The sequence below is a fragment of the Microcebus murinus genome, chromosome 12 (assembly GCF_040939455.1).
Source record: "Microcebus murinus isolate Inina chromosome 12, M.murinus_Inina_mat1.0, whole genome shotgun sequence".
Lineage (NCBI taxonomy): Eukaryota > Metazoa > Chordata > Mammalia > Primates > Cheirogaleidae > Microcebus > Microcebus murinus.
The window spans coordinates 12,038,294-12,055,120 of NC_134115.1; the positions used below are offsets into that span (position 1 = coordinate 12,038,294).

The 16,827-nt window shown below is 39.6% G+C and overlaps 2 protein-coding genes across 10 annotated transcripts in view; one reads left to right on the forward strand and one right to left on the reverse strand.

Moving 5' to 3' along the window:
- CTSV (cathepsin V) overlaps positions 1-14,364 on the reverse strand; it is a 551,781-nt gene extending 537,417 nt beyond the window's left edge. The window contains exon 1 of the mRNA XM_076008553.1: positions 14,360-14,364. The gene's annotated coding sequence lies outside the window, so the exon portion shown is untranslated. The remainder of the gene's footprint in view (positions 1-14,359) is intronic.
- AOPEP (aminopeptidase O (putative)) overlaps positions 1-16,827 on the forward strand; it is a 361,112-nt gene that overhangs the window by 281,690 nt on the left and 62,595 nt on the right. The gene's annotated exons all lie outside the window — the stretch shown is intronic.

Consider the following 16,827-nt stretch of genomic DNA (forward strand, 5'->3'; position numbering starts at 1 on the left):
TCGTTTATATTTCTGGGACTGTGCCCACAGGAAGAGTGATACTCAAGCCTCTAATCCCCAATACTAGGAAAAGGAGCTGGCCACATGCAGCTTCAGTAGTGAATTGGATGAATGAATCCCACAAAAGGCATTTATTTTATAAATTCATACCTGGCTATTATATTTTAAAAATTTTTTACTGTTCAAATTTTTATTTATTTATTTTATTTTTTAATAATAGCCGTTTTCATTAAAGAATATTTGATGGTGTTTCTCTGATTTTATTGTGGGCAATCTCTTTCATCTCTTCTATAAAGACAGCTCGGAGCCAGGAAAACCTGACACTGGCCCCAACTCTGCCACCTCATCATGTGCTCCCTGAGTTTGTCATGTGACTTTTGCATTTCTTTGAAAATCATTTTATTTAATAGGGCAGTTAAGTCCATATATTAATTGATAAAATCAGTACATTTGGCCTTAATTTTTGCAAATAGTTTTGTGATGCATGTTTTTCTTTTGTCCTTTAGGAAGGCTTTTATTTTTGCTGTAATGGTTACCTTTACATAACACTTTTGGGGGTCTCTTGTATGTTGACTTCCTGCCGTTAGAAATAGAGAAATGAGATATTTACCGTTTCTTTCTTGTCCCCGCTCTGTCTTCCATCATATGATTTGAAATATCTTTTTTTAACTTCCAGATAGATTTCTATAAGACAGTTGATTGTATTTTTTGTGTAATCTTGCTATTCTCCCCTTTTTGGTAATTGGACTCTATGTATGATGTCAGAGCATGTAGACATTACCTATTATACTGTGCCCTTTATAAAATCACTTTGTTTTAATTCTGCGAGTTATATTTAATATTCATCATCTGCTCATAAATTGAAGTCTCCAGCCATTTTTGAAGCTAGTTCTCTAGTAGATTTCTCAGGAAGAGCTTGAGGCAACTGTATTCCCTGAGTTTTAGTATGTTTTAAGTTTGTGCTCTTTATATGTGAAGGTCAGTTCAGCTAGATTTAAAATCCTTAGCTCATATTTTTTTTATTTAAGTATCTCAAATATGTTATTCCATTGTCTTCCTGCATAAAGTCTAATGCTATCTCATTTCTTTCCCTTGGGTGACGTGGCCTTTTTTCCTGGACACTCAGATTTTTTCAATGATTTTATTCTTAATTTTTTGCCTTGTGGGTCATTTTTCCCAGTTATCACTTGGCTTTTGAGCTTTATTTTCTTCATCTGTACAATGAGGATAACTCTTTTTTGCCTGCTCACAGAGTAGGTTTGAAACCAAAGAAATTATTGACATAAAGTGCTTTAAATTTATTATTTACTATCTTTTTATTTTTTAAAGTCCCTTGTTAGGAACTTTGAGATTTAGAGTGCTTCATTTTATGGACATACGGACTTGTGTTGACTTTATGTCTGTGAGAAGTAGGCAATGGATACTCAGTGGAGTCTTCTATGTCCTGGCAATAAATAAACTTGTCTGCATTCCATGTGGTAAGCAGACTGTTTGCACCCACTCATGGAGGACTACTGGATGAAAAGCAGTGGTGCTTTTTGAGTATCTCATCTAGAAAACTCCTTCTCCATTTTATTCTTCTTACTCTTACCCATCATGTTAGTTTCCCACTCAAAACTCTGGGTTTACATGATCTCTGTTTATATGTGCATAGAGCAATACACAGAAAAACATTAAAGCATTCTGTTTTTCAGATCATGAGGATTGCTAAAAACCCAACTCAGCCTAATCAGCCAGGACGTTTTCTTGAATTCGTTGTATGCAAGGTCCTGTATAAGAGGCTGCTGGAAAATATCAAAGAAACAAAAGAGATGTCATTTCTGGTTGTGGGGAAATAAAACATACAGCATATCAAAGATCACTTACAAAGCAGCCTGTGATAAATAAATTCAAACCAGCGTAGCACAAACTAAAGACATGAATATATGATGCCTTTTACCTGAGGCTACCCTGGACTAGAGTTTCCATGCCTGGTCCTTGTTTTGATAAAGCAACCCTCTACACATACAGGCTGGCAGTGATGGTGGGAAATTGGGTAATTGAATTAACTGAATCCATTTTAATGCTTTTACCTGATTTGTAAGCACAGATAGGGGTTTGATTAATGTGAATTGTAAGTAGTGTTAGTATCTTTTTTTGAATATGATTTTTAAAATAAATTTATCCATGTTTTGCAAGTAAGGCTATAACCCATCATGGCAGTTCTGCTGACACCTGTGAATCAGGGCGATTTGGAAATGGAAGGCCAGAAATGTAATGCTATCAGTGATACTGCATATAACACATTCCTTATCAAATTCTATATTTATGTAAACAATTTATTTACTAGTTGCATTTCGTATCCACAACATACAAAACCCTAAATAAGGAATAGAGTGTACAGAGATGAATATTAATGGAATACAGTCCTCAAAGGGTTTACAGTTAAATGTAAAAAACTTTAATAGAGTCAAAAACAGAATTGAATCAGACCTATATCAGGTGCAAGAAAAGTGCAAGAGGTATCCAGAACATTTTGGATCTCTATAAGGAAGGAGTCTTGTCACTCTGGACTATTTTTATTACCTGTAAGCCCTTGTTCAGGCTGATAAGTAGAATATAAATATTTGTTCCCTTTCATTCAACTTTTGTTATCTTGTATAATTGAGAATACCATAACTTCTGTTTTCAAAATTCAGATCTTTGTAAGCAGCTACTCAAAAGTATGAAATTAGGATTTATATTTGCCTCATTAGTGTAGAATCAAATTGCCACCCAAAGTTTAGGCTGCCTCTGTAACTGGGGACACAAGGATTTTTAGTCTGTTTCACTTTCACTCTACTTTATTTCCTTTTATGTGCATTGAGAAGTTTTTTTTTTTTTTGCTTTCCTCTTAACATGTGGTTTCAACGCAGAATGAGACATCAAAATGTTTTAGAATTAGGGATGCTAATTTGAAGTTCCAGAGTTTTCCTCTCTTGTGACTTTTGAATGTTGTATTCTGTCATTCAAAATGCATCCCACATTCAGCACCACAGATTTAGCATGGCCTCTTTTTTTAAAATGGTATTTAAAAAATAGTTATATACTCTTTTTATCTTTCTGATGATGCTAGCAGACATCAGCCAAGTGGGCTACACAAATATACATGTATCCAAGTTATTTAACATTTTATGTATCTTAATATAAGTCAAGAAACATTGGGTTTTCAGAGCCTAAGTTCTGAACCATAGATCTGCGAAGATTAGGATTTTTATATATGTGAAAGCAGGGAAACAAACTGATTTGCAATAATTAATACTAAGGAAAACATGTGAAGTGGGAAAAAAATGGTGTCAGCATATGTTTTTACTTTTCTGTTATTTTCATAGATAAGGCAACAGTCATTTTATGTGGCCTCATTTGTTACTGATAGTCATTTAATTTTCTGTGCCAATTTTCTAGCATTATTTTGGCATCCAAGAAAAAGATAGAAAGGGTATGAGATGTTAAACAGGAATGGCAGGAAGAATCTGGTAGAGAAGCAGAATGTGCCTCTTGATTCTGTTTATATATAGTTAGGTTTCTGTTTTTTTTCTCTTTAACTATCATATATACACAAACTTTGGTTTTTAATGTTGAAGATATACAGTCATGTGTCACTTAACAACAGGGATATGTCTTGAGAAATGTCTTGGTAGGTGGTTCTGTCATGCAAACGTAGAGTAAGCCTGAGCAGCATAGCCTACTGCACACCCTAGGCTGTATGGCCTAGCCTAGTGCTCCCTGGCCGTGAACCTGTACAGCATGTGACTGTGTTGAATACTGTAGGCAGTTGTAACACAGTGGTACGTACCTAAACACAGAGAACATACAGTAAAAAATACAGTATTATTATCTTATGGGACCACCGTCATATCGGCAGTCTATCATATATATGCGGTCCATCGTTGACTGTGATGACGAAAATATCAGGCACCGGGAGGCGGCCGTTTGCCGCCTCCCCTTGGTTCTGCATCTCCAGGGACCAGTGCTGGGCAAGGCCGGTTAGAGGCACGTTGCTGCGGCCGGGACCCGTGGCTCACAGCCGCCCTGGACGCCTGCGTGCTGCTGGGACCCCGCTTGCTGGAATGCCCCAGGCCTATGTGCCACGGCCTGTTTCCGGCCACACTGCTTGCGTGATCCTGATTGGGTAATTTTTGAATCCCACTGTTTTTGGTTGGATGTTAAAGCTTGTTGTTGATCGGATGTTAAAGCTTGTTGCTGATTGGATGTTAAAGCTTGTAGTTGATTGGACGCTTCTTGAGCCCTACCAAGGGTATAAAAGCAGGGGCAGAAGGGCAGGAAGGAGAGAACATCAGGAGAACATCGGAAGACACAAAGAGAGCTGTAACACTAGGTGTGCTGAGCCTGCTGTAGAAGAATAAAGGCTGTTCCCCGACTCTTCGTGTGCCACTCAGTTCTTTCCCCGGTCTAACAAATAAGAGCTGTGACAAGAGCTGTAATGCTAGCTGTACACACTGCCGTAACAACTGAAACATCATTATACAGCTCATGACTGTACTTAAACATTTATCCCTGCTAATAAAGGCAAAGAATGCTGAGTGCCCCCACAGACAACAGAAGATGATGATTCTGAGTCTCTTAATGACTTTATTGAGCTATATATGTCATATGTACTTTATGTGCCATAAAATTTACCCATATGCAGTTTGTTGAGTTTTTAAAAATTTGTACAGTTGTATTGCTGCCACCACAATCCACTTTTAAAACATGTTCAATACCCACAAAGTTCCGTTGGTGTCTATTTGTAGTCACATGCCTCCCAGCCCAAGCAACTTTCTGCTTTATGGCTTGCCTTTTCTAGAAATTGTGTATAAATTAAATCATACACTATTTAGTCTTTTGGATGTGGTTCTTAAATTTATTGTAGTTTTTGAGATTCACTAGTGTTGCATATATCAGTGGTTTGTTCCTTTTTATTTTAAAGCAATGTTCCATTTTATGGATAATACTACATTTTGTTTATCCATTTACTGGTTGTTAGATGTTGGAATTTTTGTTGTTGTTGTTGTTGTTGTTGCAGTTTTCGGCCATTATAAATAATGCATCTATTCATAATGAACATTGGTGTAACTGTCTTTATGTAGACTATTTTTCATTTGGGTGGACACCTAGGACTTGAATGGCTTGGCCTTATGGCAGGTGTATGTTTAACTTTTTAAGAAACTGCTAAACAGTTTTCCAAAGTAGCCATACCATTTAACATTTCCACAAGCAATGTTTAAGATTTCCAGTTTCCCTACCTCCTCATCAGCACTTGTCAGACTTTTTTATTTTAGCCATTCTGGTGGATGTTGAACCATGGTTTTTTTATACTTAATGCTTTTATTTCTTGAGAGGATATGTAGATACCCTAATTATGCTTTTGTCTTCCCTTTTACAGATCGGAAGGCATTGGCCCAGGAAAAGTGGGAAATCTAAACATCTCACTCAGGATTCCCAAATGAGTCAGTGAACCTACAACCCTCATGCGTCAGTTGGAGTTGTAGCAACTGCTTTTGTTCTAACTGTCAACTGCTGTGACTCAGAGTCTTCTGTGTCCTTGTAGCATCATTAGGTGTGGCTTTATTTTTATCTTTAATATGATCTGTTCTTACCCTCTCTGGAATTATGTCTGATAAAGTGCAGTTTGTTTTCTGCAAAAGTTGCTAGCATCTTGGAGAGGCTTTCCTCCTCTCTTTAGCTACAGTGTGCAGGCCTTGGGTGGTCAGGCCTGGCTTCTGAGGCTGGCCCCACAATGACTATGCAGCCACGTGTCATACTGTAGAGGGGGTAGAACTGTGCCTTGTCAGAGCCTTGTGGGAGTTAGTGAGGTGACTTCTCTAAGACAGCTGGCACTCACCAAATATTTAATGCATTTTAGAGCAACTCTTCAAAAAAGGTTGTTAAGGGCTGATTGATTACCTGATGGTATGTGGGTAGTAAAGCCATTCATGTTTTTTTCCTCCTCTGTGACAGTGAGACAGGGAAACATTCCTAAAATTATTTATAGACTTAAATAAAATTAAACTTAGTTTCTTCCTGTAACTGTTCTTTGGCCAGCAACAAATACAGCAATAATTTTTTTTATGAGTTTATATGTTTGTCCCTGTCTTTTGGTTTTATTCAAGAAAACCAGGTCTATTTCTCAGAGCAGCTGTATTTCATTTGCATCCCTCTTCAATTGGTCCATTATAGTAAAATAAATTGTCATTATTCCTCTTCCAAACTGGAAGCTTCCAAAAAGTTTTTCAGGCTATTGATAAGATTTGTATTCTAGTAAGGCTCCATTTTAGATCATCTGTAATCATTTTTTATACTCAGTAAGTCATTGATTTTGTTTCCTTCGCCCAAACAATTTTGATTTGAAGTTCCTTCGAAGGCTGTTGGAGCTTATACTACTACCCAGCTAATGAAAGGCATTTAATATTGGGCCCATCTCCTCTTGCATCATCATCACTTTGCAGTTTCCTATCTAAAGAAAGGTGCCAGAGTTACAGTACTGTAATTTATTTCACAACAATAAGTGAACTCTAGTTGTCTGTGAAATGATTATTTTCTCTTAATGATTATTGGTCACGTTAAGTTTCTAAATGTTAAAGAGTACATGGTGTTTTGGACCTGTGGAATCTCATCTTGGTACCATAGTGCTAAACAAAACATCAATAAGAACTAAAACGTTGAGGCAACTTCAGAAAATAAAATCACCACTTGCAAGAAGTTGTCTAAAATAATAGAGAAAATTATAAATGAAGCAACTAGAGGAGTGTGCCAGTGAATGTTATGATGTTATGAAACCTACTTAAAGTCCAGCACTTGAGGCCCTAAATAAGTGTGGGTGCTGGGTCTTGAGAGAGAAATGCCATGAGCCATGTACAGTGGCTTATGCTTGTAGTCCTAGCAACTTGAGAGGCTGAGACTGAAGGATCACTTGAAGCCAGGAGTTCAAAACCAGCCTGGCAACATAGTGAGACCCCATCTCTTAAAAAAAAAATTTTTTTTTTTAATTAGCAGGGTATGGTAAAGTGGGCCTGTAGTTCCAGTTACTCAAGAAGTTGAGATGGGGAGATTGCTTGAGGCCAGGAGTTTGAGGTTACAGTGAGCTATGATTGGGCCACTGCACTCCAGCCTGGGCAACAGAGTAGGACCTTATCTTTTTTAAAAGGAAAAGGAGAAAGAAAAGTGAGGGAGGAGGATTATCAGAGGGAAAGTGGAACAACTAAAGTTTCTGTTGAGCACTTTATTTACGAGAGCTGGGAACGGCCTTACAAGCTTCTCTACTCCAAATCCATGTTTTCCGTGTGAGAACATGGTGGCCTTGCATGGTTTTGATTCACAGGAGTCCATACTGGCCCGGGTCTCCTGTCCCCTTTGTTCTTTCAAACTGTCTGTGTAGGCAGCTCCTCAAAATAGGACATGCAGGTAGAGCAGCTTTGGGTTCCAGGTAAGGAGAAGTATATCAAGGTGGGCTCGCTTGTATTGTGGGGCACAGACACTGGGGAAATAGAAAGAAGGTCTGGGAGACTCAAGATGACTCCCCTACAAGGCTATTCCCTATGGACTAGAAACACATCCAAAGGTAGGGTCATTTTCTTGTCTATTGAGGACCTTTCCATTTATCTAGGAGTAGACTGAGTCAGATTTTGAGGGTACAGTCATTCCAAAGAGCAGGCTAAAGAGCAGACACTTGCATAGCTGAGTGTCTGCAAGGGTTGACATGAAATTGTACTTTCATATTAAATTAGTGAATTTTACAAGCCACAGATTATTTGAAGTTTTTGTGATGCTTGTTAAAGGCCAGGCAACTGTGACATGAAATATTCTTTTTTTTTCTTTATTTTTTGGGTTTTTTTTGTTTTCTTTCCTTTTTTTTTTTAATCAAACGTAGGACCAGATAACTAGGCATTTTATTTTGGCATACAGTAAAGGCACTCTCATGAATGGCCTTTTCATCAGTCTGTGCAGGTATTTTTTAATATATATGTTAGTATTGTTTTCTAAAAGGCAAAGCTAATTTCCATGTTTATACATATTTATACCTTGATATATTGCGAATTTACATTAAGTTTTTCTGCAGTCCGCCTGCCTTGGTTATCTGCTTATAGGCCAAATCAAACCACCCTCACCCCCAAATAGTACTGACAAAAGTAATGCTAACTTGGATTATGAAGGTTTTAGTGCCCAAGAACTCTCTGTGCTACTAGCAGGGCAAGGTGAGCAGGAATAGTATGGTTTAGGGGAAAAGCTGCTTGTGTTTTCTCTGCAACACAACTGGCAGAAACAAAAGGATAGTCCCTAAATGGGCAAATGAAGAGAAAAGGTAGGTACTGGGCTGATTCAAACTTACAGAAGGCTTCTTCTCTTCCTCTCCCAGCAAAATGAAAGGTGCAGGGGAAAGGCACCAGATAATACTCCTACGTTGAGAATCCTGGCATTCTTTTGAGTCTTTATTGGAGATTAAGTCAGTGACTTGGTCAACAATAGCACTACTTTATCATCACAGAACACCAGATTATCATCAGACAAATCTAAATGATGCTGAATTACCTTTGAACAGAGGATTATTGACGTACCAGCGTGCACATATAGCTTGGGTGGGTGGGTGTGCCTCCAGTAATGCACGTGTGCTCACGTAGACACACACACACTCTGTTTAATTGACCTTTGGCCTCAGAGCAGGAGAGTTTTGGGCTGAGGCTTATTGTGCGACCAGACTCCCATCTTGGATTGGCACTGTTTGTATCTGACTCAGACTCATAGTCTGACCAATGCTTTAACTTCTAGAGCAGTGGTCCCCAACCTCTTTGGCACCAGGGACCTGTTTCATGGAAGACAATTTTTTTCCATGGACTGGGACAGAGTGGGAGGGATGATTTGGGGATGATTCAAGTGCATTACATTTATTATGTACTTTATTTCTATTATTACATTGTAATATGTAATGAAATACTTATACAGCTCACCATAATGCAGAATCAGTGGGAGTTCTGAGCTTGTTTTTCTGCAGCTAGATGGTCCCATCTGGGGGTGATGGGAAACAGTGACACCTGAAGTGTGTTGCTTATGTCCAGTCTACTCTGTAATCTCATTTTGGTTGCTGTCACTGCAGAAAACCCTGCTTCACAAAGATAGGATGTTGGAAATGGAAGCAGGCTTTTCAGTGCTGTTGGGGCAATCTCGGGATATTCCACTTTGTCTTTAATCAAGAACATGGAGATTCAAGTTATCTCAAACATATTTTTAAGGCTACCATCATTTGCACTCGCAAGCAGTTGATCCTCTTCTAGCACAAAGTCAGTTCATCTGGCTTATTCACAAATTGGTTGAGGATGCATTCCTTCCCAGTTCGGGCATCTTTTGGGGCTGGGAAATAATGCTCAAACTCTTTTGAAAGCGGAGATAGGTGATCATGCACCAACTGGGAGAAAGAAGGCCCTAGCTCAGTCTTTTTCAAAATCTCTGCTAATGTTTGAAGCGTGTCAAAAACGCCAGTGTTCACTCACTCCTTGCCTCCATAATTCCATAATGGCTTTGAATGCAGCCACTTTATCTACTAGCTTGAACACAGTTGTTGTTCTCCCCTGAAGTGACAGATTAAGTTTGTTGAGTAGGTCGAATATATCACACAAGCAAGTTTTATGACCCATTCTATGTCACTGAAATGTGCTGCCACTGGTGACTGTTTTTCTGAAAGAATTCTCTGGAGTGGCTTTCGTATCGTAACTCAAACTCTGGCCAGTGATCTATCTTTGGAAAGCCATCTCACTCTATGTACAAGAGAAGACATGTGTGCTCTGCATCCTTCTCCAGAGCTGAGTGAACAGACGTGAGTTAAGGGCATGTACCTTAATGTGGTTGGTAATTTTAATCACATCCTGCAAAACGTTGTTTAGTTTAGATGACATTTTTTGGCTAGCCAGCATTTCTCTGTGGATGCCAGCATTTCTGTTTCTCTGTGGAGCATTTCTCTATGGTCTATAGACTCACATTTAGAAGCAACCTTCTTGACCTGAGTAGTGAAACCAGAAAGCCGTCCAGTCGTGGCAGCCACTCCGTCTGTGCATATACTGACACAAAATGACCAATTCAGTTTTCCTGATACGCAATCATTCAAAGATTTCAATAGTTCTGCAGCTGTGGTATTGGCTCATACAAGAGTGCACAGAACATATTCTCAGGCACATCCTCCTGAAAAATATATCACACAAAAACAAGCATTGTTGCCTTGCTGTCAACATCAGTAGACTCATCAACCTGGATTACGTACCACAGTGACTCATTAATCCTCTCTCACAACTGTGCTTCAGTATCCTCTGCTATTTCATCAATTTGTCGTCTACTTACAGTGCTAGCTGAAAGAGGAACATGTGTCACCTTTTGAACTGCAGCCTCTCCTAAAAGTTCACGGCAAATGTCCTTAGCAGCAGGCAGGATCAACTCTTCACCAATAGTAAAGGGCTTCCTAGCTTCAGCCATGTGGTTAGCCACCAAGAATGATGCACTCTCTGCAGACACATTTGATGAAGTGGTGGCCTTCAATAATTGCTTCTGTACTTTGTGTTCACATTTTTTTTCTTTTTAAAAACTCCAAAGGCTTGTCTTTTAATGTGTTTGGTCTCCTTGTGGTGAAGATTTCATGGCTTCCTTGGATAGCTGGTTGCCATGTATTATCCAAAGCGGGCTTGGAGAATGTGAATCTCCCATTGCAATGAACCTGTAATTTAAGTAGGACTCTTGGTATTTTCTTTTAAATGCAACTTTCAGTTTGTTAGCAGTCTTAGAGTCTTCTGCTGTCTCATCATTGGATCTTTCCCCCCTTTCAAAGGAGCTCTCCAGTAATGTTTGTTTTTGATTCATTTTTGCTAAGGTTAGCTTGCAGGCTTTCCAAAACTGTGACTGAGACAAGAGCATAGTGTGGGGAAAAGGCACTAACAGAAGTGGTAAATAAAATAATAGGTGACCATGTGCAGACTAAATTATCAGATTCTGACCTAAAGCCTGCCACCAGAGGCAGCTGCACAAGTGAAGTACATCAACTCACTCTCCACTGTAAAGCCTGCCACCAGATGCAGCTTTACAATTGAAGCAAGATGCTCACTTGCCACTATAAAGCCTGCCACCAAATGCAGCTTAATCGTCACTTGCCACTCCCTGACAGGGTTTTGATATTAGTCTACAAGCAATTGATTTATTATGGTCTCTGTGCAGTCAGACCTCTCTGCTAATGATAATCTGTATTTGCAGCCGCTCCCCAGCGGTAGCATCACCGCCTCAGCTCCACCTCAGACCATCAGGCATTCGATTCTCATAAGGAGTGTGCAACCTGGATCCCTTGCATGCACAGTTTACAGTAGGGTTCGTGCTCCAGTGAGAATCTAATGCCACCACTAATGTGACCGGAGGTGGAGCTCAGGTGGTGATGCAAGCGATGGGGAGCGGCTGTAAATACAGGTGAAGCTTTGCTCACTTGCCCGCTGCTCACGTCCTGCTGTGTGGCCTAGTTCCTAACAGGCCATGGACTGGTACCGGTCCATGGCCTGGGGATTGGGGACCATAATTCTAGAGAATTTCCCTGTGTATAATGTAAAGTCATTGTCATCATGACCCATCCTAGGCCGGGCGCGGTGGCTCACTCCTGTAAACCTAGCACTCTGGGAGGCCGAGGCGGGTGGATAGCTTGAGGTCAGGAGTTCGAAACCAGCCTGAGTAAGAGCGAGACCCCGTCTCTACTATAAATAGAAAGAAATTAATTGGCCAACTAATATATATAGAGAAAAATTAGCCAGGCATGGTGGTGCATGCCTGTAGTCCCAGCTACTCAGGAGGCTGAGGCAGAAGGATCACTTGAGTCCAGGAGTTTGAGGTTGCTGTGAGCTAGGCTGATGCCATGGCACTCACTCTAGCCTGGGCAACAAAGTGAGACTCTGTCTCAAAAAAAAAAAAAAAAAAAATGAGCCATCCTAGGGAGAGGCTTAGTAGAAAAAGTGAAGGTAGAGCAAAGCAGGCTCCAGAACAGAAGGCAAAAAATAATTGTTTGGTTTTGCTTAACTATAATTTTTGGAACTCCTGATGGAGTTCTAGATAATCAAAAAGGAAGAAATCAGACTTGCTACAATACTCTTGCTCTTGTGTTCAAATTATTAAATAGGAGGAAAGAGGAGAGTAATGGTATTGTCGATTTTGAACATACACTCATAATTTCTGTGTCTTATTTTTTGTCTCAAACCTGTTTTAAGATCATGCACTGTTGCAGAGAAGGGAAGGGGGTACATTTTAAGTATGTGTGGACCTCAGTATTTTTTTTTTTTTTTTACCTCAGTATTCTTATTTCTTGTCTTCAGAATGATTTTCCAGGCATTTGGAGGAGGAGGTATATCATTTACATGAAGATTAAGAATCAAGAAGAGAGTATCTCTGTGGTATTTTTGGGTGGGGTTTTTTCCTGTGAAAAGCTATTACCAGCATACTTGGAAATATTTCCTTATTTTTTTTAAGACAGTTCTTTATTGTATATCTTCATATCAGAAATAATACAAAATTAAAATACAATAGCTGTTTAACAATAGCTTGGTAGAAAGAATTCATTTATTGAGAGCATTTTACTTCCCAAGCAGTTTTCTTGCTTTTGTTTTTTTAGCAAGAGGCGTATTAATTTATTGCAGATAGATACTTTTTCCCCCTTTTCTCAGACCATGTTTGTTTTCTATCAACTTTTCTCTCACACAACTTTGGAGATGGCTACAGCTGATGTGGGTCCTATAGTCATGGGTTTGTTAGTCAGATGGACTGATTGAAATTCCATCTTCAACCCTCCCTAGCTTTTTTACATTGGTCAGACTAGCCTGTGTAAGCCTTAGTTTACTCATCTGTAAAACGGTTATAACAAGAAAATAGTTATAATAGTTATGACAAACAGCTCTTTAGCAAAGAGCTACCATTGGGTATTTACTCATAGACTGTAGTTATTAATGTAACTGGTGATGGGCTTTTCCAGTACTGTTTTCAGGCTTTAGTCATTTGACATCTATAGTGTATTATGAAAACAGAAGGAGCCCTGAGAACCAATAGGATAGGCCAGGAAATGTAGGTACAGGAAGAGTGCTGGGTAGGCGTAGGTTTAGAACGTACCGGGGTGGCATCTGTGGGCCAGCTGAAGTGTCCCCAGCTATAAGACCAGGGAAGCAGCCAATTACTTCTCTGGCAGAGCCCAGCCACAGGTGCAGAGATGCACCACTTTCCCAGGCTGACCCAGGAAGCTGCCCCATAGGGCCACTCTGTCCCAGATAAATACTGCCTCAGTTTCTGTTGGAAGTTTCCAGCAATCTCCTCCAAAGGAGTTTTAGTTGAGGTCATTGGAGCTGTTTTACTGATTTTGGTTGAGGTCTTAGAAAGTTCAAGTTACAAAAGGTCAAGTTACACACAAAAAATGCTTGCCTGTTATCCTGAGCACTGAAGAATTTTCCAGGAAGCTTTAAAAAAAAAAGGTATTGTGACTCCCCTACCCTCAAACAACTATAGAGGTCTGAGTTTAAGATAACTATTTTTCTTGTGTAGAATTGGCTCAGGAGAGTAACTTTCCCTAAACATGGACTTACTAACCGAAACCCACTTAGACGCTGAAGAAATGGGTCCAGTGTTTGTCTCAGCTATGAGTAATGGGTTATGCATGATTTAAAAAGGCTTCTCAGAATGGCCTTGCTTATGTAATCAAGGATCAATATTTTCTTAAAAGAAGTTTTTATAGGTAAGCCATAACATCACTTAATAATCAGGCATCATTTTTAAGTAGTTAAAAGGGTCATTGGACAAAGCCCAGTGGACTGGTGCTGGCTTCCTAATTGCTAAGGGTTGAAACTCCGCATGCCCTCTAAATTATGAGCATGCTTGAATTTTTTATGGGGAAAGAAATTATTTTTTATGTTGGATAATTTTCATGTCAAATGTTAGATTAGCCAGCCAGCCCTGTCAGATTAGACAGGTTGCCACTTTTCCTCACCTGATCCCTTCTTTTCCCCTGTGAAGTTTATCCTAGATAGTAAGGAATGAGAGAGAACATGGGAGAGGAATGTACCATGAGACAATGATACCATATCATTATTTTCATTAGTCCTTGGCATTCTTGGAGTTTTCTTACCTCTGTCGACAAAGAGCAGCAGTTCAGCTGCAAGCTCACATGCGGTGAGGGGCAGCATGGCTTCTGTGGGCCTCCGAGAGGCTTCTGGAACATTCTCACTGCTTTCTCCTAGGCAGTGCTCCTCCTCTCTCTGCAGTGAGAGTGACTCTAGGGATTTCCTAAGCCAAGAGAAGTGCCATGCAGCTTTTGGCCGCAGCAGTTTTCAGACTTGGTATTTGAGTGATCCCCATGTACTCACTGCCCAAGAGATGGTGATATTTTCATACTTTGGGCCCAAGCGTGTGGCCCAACATGCCAGTGAGGCCTTTTGGCTACTTCATTTGCCAGAGCGCCTCTGAGCAGAGGGAGAATATTGGTAGGGAGAACAGTTTTATTGCTTTCTTCTCAAAATAGAGGAAATACTCAAGGGAGTGGTCAGGGTGGAGGGGATAAATATAGCATTTCTGATTTCCTGCCTGTTTTACTGTTTTCCACAGCAGTTCATTTTTCATAAGGTGGATTTTTGTTCTATCCACTTCAACTAAAAATAATACCATACCATTTCTATTTGGCCCTCGTATGTGCTTGTTACCATTTTGTTTCTCTATTCAGAAACTTTTGCAGGGAATTATAAGATGGTCCTAAGATGCTTGCCTTCTGAACCACAATGCATGTGCATTGTGGTTCTCTGGCTGGGACCTCTCGTGAGTAGGTAGTTGGGGCAGTCTTGGTGTTCTGGCTGTGGATGGTCCCCGGGAGACTGACTAGCTTGTCCTTGCTCTTCCTCCTCCCATGACCCACTTTCCCTGCAGAGGCTGTTTTTGTGTGCTGGTCTCCACTGCCCCTTGCAGCCTTCTGTCAGTAAATACTGTCAGCCACAGCTACTGCAGACATGGCCACATGTTGCTTCCTTGTCCACAGCAACAGTGCTGTATTCCATTCAGTGCCATGTCGTAGGAACAAGGGATTGTTGAGTCTGCAGAGCAGAGCTAGATATGTTGGTGGTTAGGCCTGACCTAGCTAAGTAAAGCAGTGAGTTTAGGTAGGTGCTTGGCAAAAGTTGTTAATTTGTCAAGAGATAGAAGGGGAGGGCAAGGTCATCTTAGGTCATCTTAGGTCATCGTGCATAGTCTGCCTGCTTTCCAGATTGATATTTTCATTGTGTATAATTATTAAGCTGATACTAATTTTAACAGATAAAACCTAACTTTGAGGTTTGGGTGGTAAGTGGCTTGTGTTAGATTTTAGGTTACATGAGCAAGGTGAGAATTTCTCAAGTTTCTCATTTTGTAATTGTTCAGAATGACCATGCTTAACATAGGTGTCTTGCCTAGATTTGCCCATTTAAAAAGTCCTATATTCCTAGGGCAGTGGTCATAATTGTCAGTGGACTCTGCCAGTTCCCAGGCCCCAGCACTGCCCCCGCAGGCAGCCAGCAGTAATGAGTGGGCTCTGCATGCTTACAGTCTAATAGGGCTGTGACCCAGTTTGAACTCTGTAATGAGGAAAGAGCAGATTTATTTGCTCCCCCTACACGTCTCCCTTCCCCCATGCTCCTTTATTATGTTTAAGAGGAAATTGGATAGCAAAATTCTGCATTCTCATAATGCTAATGGACTGATGTCATCTTTTCCACTCCAAAGTCAAAAAAGTAAGAAGCACAACCAGAAACACAGATTTAGCACTTCATAGCTGCCCAGGGCTTTATCTGTAGGTTCTATGTGGGTATATATGTGTTTCAAATAGTTTTGAGGTATAATTTACATACCATAAACAATTCACCGATTTTTAATAAATTAGTTAAGTTGTGCAACCATCATCACAATCCAGTGTTAGAACATTTCTGTCATCCCAGAGAAATCCCTGGTGTCCATTAGTAATCACTGCCCATTTCCCTCTCTCCCCATCCCTAGGCAATCAGTAATATGCTTCACATTTCTATAGATTTGTATTTTCTGGACATTTCATTCTAGTGGAATCATATAATATGTGGTCTTTTGCATTGGCCTTCTTTCACTTAGCATAAGGTTATTAAGGTTCATCCATGTTATAGTGTGTAGCAGTAGTTTGTTCCTTTTTGTTCCTGAATATTATTCCATTATTTGGATATACCACATTTTGTCTATGTGTTCACTAGTTGATACACATTTGTGTGGTTTTCAGTTTGTTGTGAGTAATGCTGCTGCAAGACACATACAAGTTTTTGCCTGGATATATGTTTTCATTTCTCTTGGGTAGATACCTAGGAGTCATATGGTAAGTTTAGCGATTTAAGAAAGTACTAGATTTTCTAAAGTGGCTACACCATATTACATTCCCACCAGTGATGTACAAGGATTTGAGTTTCTCCATATCTTTGCCACTGGCTGTATTTAAGGAATAACCTTAACCTTTGACTTATATTCTTAGGCACAAAAGGAAGGTAGGAACTATTTTAAATTTTTTATAGTTTAAGTGTTGTTAATATATGTTAACTAAAATTGCAGTCTTCAATGCTCTATCTATCCTTTAATTTGTAGGTTTTATCGCCAGTCATGCATGCAATAGTTTACCACATTCTGTTTAATGTTTTGTCTTGTGGACTTGATATAAAGAATGGAGTTGTGTGTGTATATGTGATGTCACTGTCTAAACATTAAATTAGCTTACTTTGAGAAAGGTTATTTTTTGTATTTTAAATTTTTTTAGTTTTCTTTGTTATTCAAATCATTTGT